This window comes from Myotis brandtii, unplaced genomic scaffold (genome assembly GCF_000412655.1).
Source record: "Myotis brandtii unplaced genomic scaffold, ASM41265v1 scaffold115, whole genome shotgun sequence".
NCBI classification, from domain to species: domain Eukaryota; kingdom Metazoa; phylum Chordata; class Mammalia; order Chiroptera; family Vespertilionidae; genus Myotis; species Myotis brandtii.
The window spans coordinates 19,251,619-19,264,008 of record NW_005353967.1 but is presented as its reverse complement, the minus strand read 5'-3'; the positions used below and the strand labels follow the sequence as shown (position 1 = coordinate 19,264,008).

General features: G+C 49.3%; 1 protein-coding gene across 2 annotated transcripts in view; it reads left to right on the top strand.

Annotated features, from left to right (window-relative positions):
- LHFPL2 (lipoma HMGIC fusion partner-like 2) overlaps positions 1–12,390 on the top strand; it is a 77,184-nt gene that overhangs the window by 35,730 nt on the left and 29,064 nt on the right. The window contains exon 1 of one of the 2 annotated variants that reach the window (XM_005858071.2): positions 4,299–4,322. The exons of the other annotated variant lie outside the window; for it this stretch is intronic. The gene's annotated coding sequence lies outside the window, so the exon portion shown is untranslated. Of the gene's footprint in view, positions 1–4,298; positions 4,323–12,390 lie in introns of those variants that run through there. 2 annotated transcript variants of the gene reach the window in all.

Sequence of the window (12,390 nt, the reverse complement as noted above, 5' to 3'; positions counted from 1 at the left end):
GCTGCCCCCCTCCACTCAGCATGCCCATTTCTGTGGCTAGTCATGCTCCTCGGTGGCCTCAGTATCTGAGCTTCCTGATTCCAACTTCAGTGACAGTTTCTTGAGGAAGTAAGAGTATCTTTGTGTCTCCGCCTGCCCTTGCCACCCCACCCCACCCCCCAGCATATTGCTCTACACACCCTGGACAGTCAGATCTTGAACATGGCATTGGCTCCTACAGGCACCTGCCTGGCCTCTCCTCTTTAGAACCTCAGTGCTTAGTCCAGCTGAAGTTGGCTGTTGCTGCTCACTATGGCAAATAAGGCTCAACAAATGCATATCTATAGGAATTCTCCAGTTGGGGAAGCTGACAATGTCAGACTCTTTTTTAAGTGCTTTAGTTGTAGCAGCTATTTAATGAGCATTACTTTCAAAGAAGGGTGCAGTTTAACAAGACAAAACAAAGGAAAAATCAAGAAATCATATATTCTGGGTCCTGGGAAAAATAAGAGCTATTTTTGCAGAATTGGTACAGTTTCACCCATTATCTCAGAAATCCATTGCTTCTGTCCTTTTAAGCCTCTGGGCCCTTGGTTTCTTTTGGGGGGAGGGAGGTGTTTCTACGTGCGCGCGCGCGCCCGCACACATACATACACACACACACACACACACACACACTCTCACTCTCACACTCTCACACAACTGGTTTCCCACCTACACATAGCCAGCCTTCCAAGTCTGCATTTTGGTTCCTGCCCACATGACAAAGGCTCAGTGGGGTTTAGCCCTTGCTTTTATGAATAGCCACCTCCATCAAAGGGCAGTTTGGGACAAAGGTCAGGAAGTTAGAAGTGAAACTGGACTTATTTGTGAGTATTCTTGCTGTTGACATAGCTTTGTTCTCACAGTCCGTGCCTGCAGCCTGCCTACCAATTTGGGATGTGTGTGGTTGACCGCCAAATAATTTGTCTTGCCAGAACCTCTCATCGCTGGCCTCTGCTAACTGTGCTTATCATTATAATCAAATCAATTTTACTGAACCTTGGTAAAACATTGCCTTTGATAGCATTGGGGCCAAATTTTTTTAAAGTATATTTTTATTGATTTCAAAAAGGAAGGGAGACAGAAAGAGAGATAGAAACATCAACGACGAGAAACATTGATTGGCTGTCTCCTGCACTCTCTCTACTGGGGATCAAGCCCAGGAGCCGGGAATGTGCCCTGACTGGGAATACCATGATGACCTCCTGGTTCATAGGTCCATGCTCAACCACTTAGCCATGCCGGCTGGACAGGACCAAATTTGTTTTAAAAAAAAAAAGTTTTAGAAAAAGGTCTATCTATGATCTCACTGATAATGCCACGTAAAATTGAAAATCACTTTAAATTAATGTCAGCCCAGCAGATTCATCAGCAGGCTATTGGGTTGAGGTGTTAAATTTTTAAACATCGTTTGAATCATTTGGTTGATCATAACAAAATGAGACATTTTATTAGGTCGTTAATAAGAATACTCATCAGAAATAAGTGCCCCTGGATAGATGCAACTCAGCCTTCTGGGGCCATTTATAACTGATGAGAGAATTGCACTTTCATAATTCACCACGGAGCAGAGAATAACAGCAGCAAATACTAATTTTATGGGACAGTTTCATACGGTTTATGTTTTGAAATAAAAGGGGTATGACTTTTGACTCCTGCCTGAAACCAAAGCACTTAAAATGGGTTCTCTGTGTTCAGCTTCTCCCGCTGGAGAAACTCCCACTGAGATGCTTTTGTTCATCAGTTGGCACCCTTTATTAAAGAGTGATTGAAACTCTGTACCCTACCATGTCCTCTGGCATATGGCTATGAAATTCTTCATGATCAAGCATTTTACTTCTCCAGAACAGGGAGCAAAAGCACCCTAAGAAAGGAAAGACCCGTTTAGGAGTGTGGATTTTCAGAACTGAGAAGGGTTCTGAGCAGGCGCCATCTCCAATGCTGAGGACAGGGGAGGCCTCGTTTCCAACTGTTACAAGACTGGAGTGGAACTGCTCTGCTGTGTTTCCAAGACTTGGAGACACTCGGGAACTGGGAGTGAAGGGCCAGAGGTGGGTTCTCCACCCCAGGAATAAAGGCGCGAGGAGGAGCCAGTCTAGCCCAGGCCCTTTGGTCATGGCCCTGTGCAGTGCCCACGGGTATGCCCCAGCCCCTGATTTACTTGCTCTGTGGTCAGGTAAGACCCTTCTTCCCCTGCACTTGGCATTCGTCATAATCTAAGGGGGTCTCTGTCTCCCATCCAGCAGAGGCGTGGGTCCTGGAGAGCCACCTGCTCCAGGGGAGCCACTGGTCTGGGAGAAAGTGGTGAAGGTGGTCATGTGCTCAAAATGACTGACTTTGGGAGCCCAAAGTGATGGTGGTGATCGGCAGAGCCTCCCCTCTCACTCTGTACTTGAGACACTGAAGCCAGAGTAGTTAGGGGGCTGTGCATGCTCACACCCCAGTTAGTTGAGAGCCGAGAGCAGAAACCACATTTCCCCCTTCCTCCTATCTGGGGTCTCCCCCCACCCCCCCATATGACTTTGCCATTTGACAAACTTCAGACTATAGTGAGTTAATGATATTAGAAGGTGATGTGGCCGTGTGGAGACAAACAGACCTTCAAGAACAGAAACATAAATGTTAACCACTATGATGATTATAGTATTGATTCCCACCACCTATCGAGTACTTACCTTTATACCTTGCTTTACATGCATGGGTTTTGTAATCCTGTCGCACCCTGTGAGGTAGATACTTTGATCACTCCCACTTCAGGGAAGTTCATTGTCCAAAGGCTTGAGCTGGTTAAGGGTCCAGCAGGGTGATAGCACTGAAGTAGGTCTGGCTCCATTTTGTATGCTTTCTGCCACAGGACTCCTTTTCCAGGGGAAATTGGTATGTGAAGGTGAGGCTAATTGCCCACATGCCAGGTGGCCCCGAACAGGAAGTCCTAAATGGCAGTGCCGGAGGGTGACCTCACGTGGCCGGGTTGATGTGGGGTTGGGGGGCGAGAGGCCGGAGCCTGTTCCGGGAAGAGTAGGCTACGTGAATGGGATACTTGTCATGTGCCAAACGCTGTTCTAAACTTGTTATTTATTTTATTTAATTGATCTTCACAACAAGCCTATGTGGTCGGCACCATTAGCACCCCACTTGACAAACGGGAACTGAGGTGCAAAGGTGCCCGAGGATTCAAGCCAGGATTCAAATCCAGACAGTCTGGCTCCAGGCTGAACCACTCCCGCTGCTGCCTTTCTGGATGAGCTCACTGGTCTGCAAGGTGGAGCAGCGGGTGGTGCAGCCTTGAGAAGGGTGGCTGTTGAGCTCACCCGTAACCTGGGGGTGAGACCTTCCCTCAAACATTGCCTGGCCCGTATTTCATGCTGGGACCCAGAATTGTCATGGGAGAGCTTGGCACTTGGGATGCGGGGACTTTCCCTGCCACCGGTGGGTGTTCTCTCCTGAGGCCCGTGGGGAGCAGGACTGTGGGAAGTCGTGTGCTGTAATGACTCTGGTAGTTCAGAGAACGGTGTCAGCACTCCGGGCATGTTCCTGTTTACACCCAACCAAAACACGGTCTGTGTTTTCTCCTTCATTCATCCCCCGGGCTCTTCTGCCTGGCACCTGTCGGTTACCGAGCCATGCGGGTTCTAGTGAGTCATCCACTCTGGCCTGGCGCATGCCGGGAAGATGGTGGCAGGAGCCCACTGTGGCACCTGGAGTGCATGGCACAGGGAGGCTTCCTCTTCACCCGCCATGGTTAGCAGCCCTGGCAGTTGGGCTGGGGAAGAGGGAGTTAGGGCTGTCTCTTCTTAAGGAAGTGAACCGAAAGCCGTTCTCTCCCAGCCTTCCCAGGGATTTCTCTTTCATTTTTTAGTGGCTTGGTCTTCTGATACATACTCTCTTCCTGTGAGACATCCAGTTGAACTGTATCTCTATTTACTATGCCTCACTATTGTTAAAAGCTGTTAACAGTGAGTCCCTGTTTCCAGAAAGAGAATAGTGGAGCTTATGAACAAGTACCAGGGCTCCGATTTCCAGAACAGGGTTTCTCTGACTGCCTTGAACTCTGAGTCTGCACTGATTCATCTAAGCTCATTGGACCTCCTCCTGCTGCCTGGAACATTCCTGAGTCATTAGGCCAGTTCAGCAACGCAGGCCAAGACTGTTGTCTGCATTTACAGATTGTCCCGTATCTGCAAGTACCTGAAGCTACTGGCAACTGTACAATGTTCCGTATCTGCAAGTACCTGAAGCTACTGGCAACTGTACAATGAACTTGCTTTTCCTCGAAGAGCGTGTTGTTTTGGGAATGACACGTAAGCATCTGTTTGCAAAACACAGTTTGAATAATAAATATCTGGGGAATTCCTCTAGTTAACAGATGAGGAAAGTTTAAGCCTGCCTGCCGTTTTTAGTTTGGCATTCTCGTTAGGGAGAGTTTGAAACCACCGGGTAACTTGATCTCTGGCTATGAAATCACTGAGATGGACAGTGTTTAATGAACTGAGTGTAGTTTCATTGGACAAGTCTGTCTTGCTGATTTTTTAGATGTTTAAAAATCGACAGTTATGTGTGTGTGTATGTGTCTGCATGCAGTCCTGATCGCACCGTATTTCATGGGTTTAAATATGAGAAGGCACTAGAGAGGGGAAATCTCCTTTACATAAATTAAGTTATAAAGAGTCATGTTTGCACACATGTACGTTGTACATTTTGTTCTTTATTGCATGTGTGTTTGATGTGTAAATACTCAGGCTGTTTTCAGATCCTTCTCTAAGCTCGCTGTCAGGCAGTGTGTACTGTGGACACAGCACAGGCCGGTTCAGGCCATAGGCCTGCAGGTTGTAAAAGCCAGCATCAAAACAAAAAACAACAAGAAACCCAGTGAGACTGAACTTTTCAGTGATGCTTTTATACTACACTAGACTTTGCCCTTTTACTTTAAATCGTTTTAAAACCCTTAATTCCACTACTGCTTAGCAGTACTGGTTAGAAACAGAAGTGACCTCAGTGAGAATGTAGGTGTTTTTTAAGGTGGTGAGCAATGACTAGCATTGCCTTGATCCCTGGGCAGATACCCAGTTAGGCTCTTGGTTTTTAAGGGTATGGGTTGCTTATGTTATTAGGCCCAGTTCATATCCATAGTGAGTAACTAGAAATGCTTCACTCCCCTGAAAGCTTTGCAAGCAAACCTGTGGCTGCTGGGAGCTTTGTGTTGTGCTTGTTTTAATGGGATCCTGGGCGAAGGCCGCTCTGTGGGCTGCTCCTGCCCTATGCCCTCCAGGGAGTTCTTGGGCTGGAGTTTCACTGGCCTGTCCCCTGGGCCACTCTGGGATGAGGTTTCTGCTGTGTACACATCACCTCCTGAACGGTTGCTCGGAACCTTGGCACCGAGGAGCAATTTTCGCATGAACCACTCCTGTTTCCTTCTGTCGGTAGCATTAATGGTTCTGGTTTTCAGGGCCAGAGGAGGGGCAGGGAAAGAAAAGCTTTTCTGCCATTTTTAAAGTACCTGTGGCTACTTCCAGATTAACATTTTTGGTTTGTACTAATTATTGAGTTTATAAAGTGACACTTTATTGCTGTGTTTGTTTTTAAAGAACTTGGTTCAAAAGGAGTCAATACCTAACTAAAAACAACTTCAGTTTTGTGGCATCTAAAGAGCAACACAAGCAAACAAAAACAGAAACAGACTCGTAGATACAGAGAACAGACTGATGTTTGCCAGATGGGAACAAGGTTGGGGGGAGGAGGGCGGGAAGAAAAAGGTGAAGGGATGAAAATGTCCAAATTGGTAGTTAGAAAATAGTCATGGGATGTAAAGTACAACACAGGGACTATAGTAAATAATATTGTCATAACTATGCGTGGTGTCAGGTGGGTACTAGACTTATCAGGGGCATCACTTCATAAAATCATGTAAATGTCTAATCACTATGCTATTCACCTGAAACTAATATAATGTCGAATGTCAATTGTAATTGAAAAATAAAAATAACATTTCAGTTTTAACATGACAGGCATACTCATGAGCTGATGAGGGTCTCCCAGGAATCCACCAGTTTTCACCCTATTGTATGTTCTCCTCTTTCCACTCTGAAATGGCCTTATTTCTAGAAGGAATATTCTGATTCTCATGGTGGAGACTAGGTGAAAAAATTTAAAGTGTGGTCATGGCGGATGGCGCACCTGCGACTCCCTGCTTCCGCCTTGTGCCGGAGGCATTGGCGCAGCATCTCATGCTCTCTGCTTTGCTTGGTCTATGTCCCAGCTGCCATTACCTCCCGTTCGGTAGCCAGAGACCCAGGCCTGTCATCCTCCCGTTCTCCTCCATGATCTCTTGCCCCTCTGCTAGTTGAGACCCTCACTCTAGCCCCGTGGTCTCCATTCTTTGGGAAGTCCTGGCCTGGCCCATGTTGGAGACAGGCCTGTGGGCAGCCCTGCACCTTTGCTCTGTGGCAACACCTGGTACCCGCTGGTCCTAGAAGTGTCTCCGGAGCTGCCATTTGACTGAGGCTTCTCCTTCAGACAAAGCTCAGATCTTCCTGTGCTTGTTAGGAGCAGACTTCCGAGTTGCAGTCCTAACCGGTGGCTGCAGGAGGTGGCTGGGGCCACCCTGGGATGGAAGAAACAGAGCAGAGGGGGGAAAGCAGGGGCAGCTCCAAGTGAGTCAGCCGTTTGGTAAGAGGCCTCAGGGCAGCCTGGCGTGGGAAGTGATTCTTCGAGCTGCCTCTCGCAGTAGCTTCTGATGATCTCGTTGACTCAACGGGGGTTTCCTTATTTCCCAGCGCTTCCATCCATTAACCCTAAAGTAAATATATTAGGAGAGCAAAGCCTTTATTGCAGCAGTGACTATATGGCACATGCTTCTGAGATAGTTGCCAGGCTGTAATGTGTGTCACGAGATGATGTTTATTACTGTTTGCTTTCAAAAAGCTCTGTGCCATATACGTGGTAGGGGATGGTGAAGTTGAATTTAACCTGATACCAAAGAGAGGCAGGATGGGTGGGCAGGCACTCGGACTCTGCCGGGAGCCGAGCCCTCAGAAGAGGTGGGTCGTGCTGTGACCCTGAAATCTCAGCACTGGCCGCAGAGCGTTGGTTTCTCGCCCACCTTGCGTGTCTGTGCATCAGGGTCCACGGTGCCTCTGCTTCGTGTTGTCAGGCCCCAGGCCGAGGAGAGGGCTCTGTCTGGGGTTTTTCTGATCTCATGGGAGAGGGAAGAGAGCTGGACAGCAAAGCACCAGCTCCGGACGCGTCTGCTCAGAAGCGGCAGATTGGCTGAAGCAGGGCCCGTGGTCAGGCCTGACGTCAATGGGCTGGGAAATGTAACCTCTGAGGAGGAGGCACGGAGAGTATTTGAAATAATAACCCTGTCTTCCACAAGGGCTTTTCCAGAAGCTTCCAGTACGGAAGGGCCTCTGGTTCTAGTTGATTCTTGGGTTTTCGGGTGTTTTATGGATTTGTGAGAGAGTCAAATAACAGGTGGCATAATCCTCTCCATTTATCATGTTTGGGCTCTTAGCTGTTGGAAGGGAACCTGGTGGCACTGATCTTGCGAACAAGCAGTTATTCTTTCTGCCTCTGCACAGAGGGCCTGGGAGGCCTGCAGTTGCTGTGAGAATGACCGTGGTGCTCCCAGCCCTGGGAGAGGCTGCCCAGCTGTCCTCTTAGACGGGCTGGAAGCCCATCTCCCACGGGTTGTTTATGCTCAGAGTGGAGCCACTTAAACAGAGGGCATTAATTGTGTATCTTGATTTTTATGTATAAGTTCTTTGTTTTCCACTCTTTGATACTTTTCTCTATTAAAACTCTGTACTTTCTCACTAATCCTGAAAAGACTAATGAGGCTCACTTTAAGATGTACATTTTGCCTGATATCACAGAATTCATTATGAATGTGAAAAATACATTTTGTTTAAAAGTATATAAAACAGTGGCATTAAAAGGCAACTCTTCAAGTTCTTATTCCATCTAAATAAACGATAAAACCTTTTGACCCCACAGTATGTACAGGGCGTCGGCATATCGCCCCTGGCTTATAGGATCTGAGTCAAATCAAACTTTAGCACCTACCTGGAGAGTTGGATTTTCGGTCTCTCCGGTCTAATGAAGCAGCAGGGCACATAAAGGTAGACTAGCCTCCTAATGACTTTTAGATGAGATTTGTAGAAGGGAAAGGTTAGTTTTTAGAAATTAGGACCAGACAGGTGGACGGACCTGCTCTCTGGCTGCCAATGCCTCAGGACGGAAATGTAAAAATGACCCCTCTCGGAAAGAAAAGGTGCTCAGAGCGTGACTGACTGGATGCGGAGGAGTCGGAATGGGCACCTGGAAGGAATGTGACTGGCCTGGGCCAGTGATTAAAAAACTTGACAATGAGCAGGAGCTCACTGGGAGCTCCGGGCCGAGAAATGAAAGAGGCTGGTTCAGGTGGTTTGAAGAACTAGGACCTTTCTGCCCCGAGAAGCCACACAGCAGCAGAAACCGCCGAGGGGTGCGAGGGAGAGAGAAGCGTGGAGGGGAGGGGAGCCACGCTGGGGTGAGGGAATCACCAGAATGCCTGAAATCAAGCAGCCTACGTGGTAAGCTCCTGACAGTTTGAGTGGCCCAGGCCAACTCTAGGGGATGGGAGTTCAAGAGACGTCAAGGCCGTGTGGCCAACCTTGGTGTTTTCTGAGGCAAGTTCAAGACCTTCGGGTGGAATGGAGATGAAGAATGTTAACAGCAAATGCACTCCCAGTCTTAATAACTGGGGTAGGGGTGGGGATTTTGCCATTTTGCAGAATAGAGATTACAGGAAACAAAAGCTGACTGTGGTCTGTGATTGGGAGAAGCTGCTGGGACCCAGAAGCCGGTCAAGGTCTGTCCCCTCTGACAAGTCAGATCCTGCATCCCGCCAGCCTGCCAGCCTGGACACACAGATTGGCACAGACCTTAAAATTTTTCAGAAAAACAACAGAAGGTTTGCTTAATTTAGTAAATACTGTGAATGTCCATCTAGATGAGACTGTGTGACTTGACTCTTTAGAATATACCTTTTTAAAATGTAAAGGTTTTAGAAATCTGTTTTAAGTTGCACCTACAAATATAAAAACTGCTCTCGGCTGGAAGCTGCCAGAGTAGGGTTCTCACTTGACTGCGGACACCGCTTTTTCCTGGGGGCGGGCTGTGCCCTGCAGGGTGGTAGGTAGCAACCTCGGCCTCTCCCACTAGATACCAGTAGCCCCATCCCCTCCTACCCCCAAGGTGTGGCAACCAAAGATGTCTTCAGACTTTGCCAGATGCCCCCTGCGAGGGGAGCAGAGGCAAAACTGCTCCCGGTTGAGAACCACAGCGTGAGTTTTCCCAGGAGTGTCTGGAGGAAAGGGAACTATCGAGACCATGGGATGGATGTTGGCAATAAACAGGAAGTGTTGAGCATGTTGAGCCAGTAACTCAGAGAACAATATAATTATTAGTTATTAGTGCATTAGGACCCTCTTCTTGAATAGTCAAAATGTGTGCTTTTCCATAGCGTGTATTGTAGGGGGTGGCCAGGGCCCGTGAGAGTTTCTAAAACCTCCTTTGGTCGGTATTTTTTTTTGCCAGATGCCCCCTGCGAGGGGAGCAGAGGCAAAACTGCTCCCGGTTGAGAACCACAGCGTGAGTTTTCCCAGGAGTGTCTGGAGGAAAGGGAACTATCGAGACCGTGGGATGGATGTTGGCAATAAACAGGAAGTGTTGAGCATGTTGAGCCAGTAACTCAAAGAACAATATAATTATTAGTTATTAGTGCATTAGGACCCTCTTCTTGAATAGTCAAAATGTGTGCTTTTCCATAGCGTGTATTGTAGGGGGTGGCCAGGGCCGGTGAGAGTTTCTAAAACCTCCTTTGGTCGCTGTATTTTTTTTCCTAAAGTCACGCAATGTGCTAAGCCGTGTGTCTCAGCCCTGTCCCTACAGCTCCAAAGCTTCTTTTGTGCTCGAAAAGAGGAGGTCCTGAATGTGTGGGCAGCCCCTTCATGCCCTCAGAGGATTATGGGACAACACATGAGCCAGGGGGACAGCTGGTCCCCCTGCACAGTCGCTGGTCCCTGTGACTTGTGTGGCTGGAGAGCTGTGCTGAGGGCAGGTGGTTGGCTCTGTCCTGAGGGCTGGGCCACACTTCCCTGCCTCTTCTCTTCAGTCTCTCCCTCCCCCGCACCAAGCGCAGGTCCACCTCAGGGCTCCTGAGGCTTCCTTCCTCCTGATGCTGAGATGTAGCTGCCGGGACTCTCCTGGGGGCTTGTAAAAAATGCAGTTTCTGGCAACACCTCCAGAAAGTTTGATTCAGTGTGTGTGGGAGGGGGACCAAGTATACGTGGTTTTTTGAGCAGGTGGCCTAGGCCCCGGAGGAGGCGGGTGGTCCGGGACCACACTGGAAGCAGCGGCACTCGAGGCTCTCCGTCCTGGGGAAGTGAGAGCACGTACTTCTCCTATCCAGGCCCCCAGAAGACACGTGATGTCCAAGGAGATGGAGATCATGAGGACAGGCATCAGCCAAGAAACTGCCAGTGAGGGAGGAGCAACATACGTTCTTCTTCAAAGTGTACTGATTGTCTGGACCACATGGGTCCGTGTAGCAAAGTTATCATTAATAAGAGGAGTTGTCTCTCCGTCCGGGGTCGCCACAGCCTCTGCCACTTTTCGGGCTCAGTAGCCTGAAGAAAAAGAGAGAAAAAGATTAAAAACAAAACTGAAAACACTTTCTCTCTTTCTTTTTTTCTTTTTTTTAAAGATTTTAAAGAAAAAGCGAATCCTCTTCCGGGAAGTCACCTTTGCAGCCTCAGGCCTGCCCACCGCACCTGGGGATCCCGTCTGTGGGTCCCGTCTGTGGGTCCTGTGGGTGGTGAGCTGCCATGTCCACGTGCTCCCCGCCTCTCCTCCCCCCCAACACCGACAAATATTTTGCATCCCTCTTCCTTGGCGGCTGTAACCTTAAACCCTTTAACTGCCAGGAGCCCGAGGCCTATATTTAAAGAGAAACCTGTATCCCAGAGGCTGCGTGGGCACCATTTTGTTGGCTCTTTAGGAATTTTTGTAATTTGGAGGGAAGGCCCCAATTTAATAAACTTATTTTGGAAATTTGGAGGCTCAGACCAGGACAGCTGAAAGTTACAAACTCCCAGGGAGGGCCATGATGTTTTTGAGAGCCTCTTGTCTGTGGCCCTGCGGTCTCCTGGGTGCCTCCTGCTTCCAAGCTGCGCCAGCTCTGCCACCTGTGAGCCAGCTGCGCCGCCCTGCTCCGGGAAGAGCCCCTTTTGTCCTGTGTGGTCCCTGTAAAAAGTCCTGGCGGGGCTTGGGGTGGTGGGGCAGGGAGAGGGACGCTGCTGCCAGCAGCTACCCCACGGCCTCCCTGTGCGTGGGTGACCTGCATGCGGACGTCACCGAGGCCAGGCCGTGTGAAGGGCTCAGCCCTGCGGGCCGCACTGGCCATGCGGGTCTGCCGCGATATGATCACCGGCCCCTGGGCTATGCCTAGGTCAGTTTCCAGCAGCCGGCTGAGGCTGAGGGGGCCTTGGAGACTATGAGCTTGGATGTAATTAGGGGAAAGCCAATCCGCGCCATGTGGTCTCAGAGGGGGCCCTCTGAGAAAAGCTGGTGTGGGAACCGTCTTCATCAAGAACCTGGATACGTCGGTAGATAAGGAGGCACGTGAGGATACTTTCCTGCTTTTGGAAACATTCTGCCCTGCCAGGTGCTGTGTGATGGGAACGGCTCTAAGGGTTATGCCTTTGTTCACTTTGAGACCCAAGAGGCTGCAGACAAGGCCATCCCCCCTCTGCAGGCACCCAGCCTGAGGTCCGTGTGCAGGGCAGGAGCCCCTGACCGCCTCCATGCTGGCCGCAGCACCCCTGCCAGGAACAGAAGCAGGTGCTGGGAGACCATTTGTTTCCACTCATCCAAACGGTGCATGCGAACCTGGCTGGAGAGACTACGGGAAGCGTCTAGAGATTGACAACTCTGAGTGCTGCACATGCTGGAGTCCCCGAGTCTCTCCGCTCCGGGTGGATGAAGCTGTGGCGGTTCTACAGGCTCATCATGCCAAGCAAGAAGCTGCCCAGAAGGTGGGCGCTGTTGCAGCCGCTACCTCTTAGGCAGGGACAAAATGATTCAAAAGCCAAATTACCCCTCATGGAATTCAGCTCAAGGTTTGAAGACTTCCTAGCTTGTCCTATGGACCTCAACACCAAGAACCACAAACTGCAAATCTAATAGGTCATTTTGTAACAAAAGGTCAATTATGAAACACCTAGGATTTTTCAATTTAAAGAATATAGTCTCTGGGTTCTGCTATGGTCCACACAGTGTTAACTCCCCCCTCCCCCCATTGTGGATTTTGATTCCTTCCCCCTCCCCGCC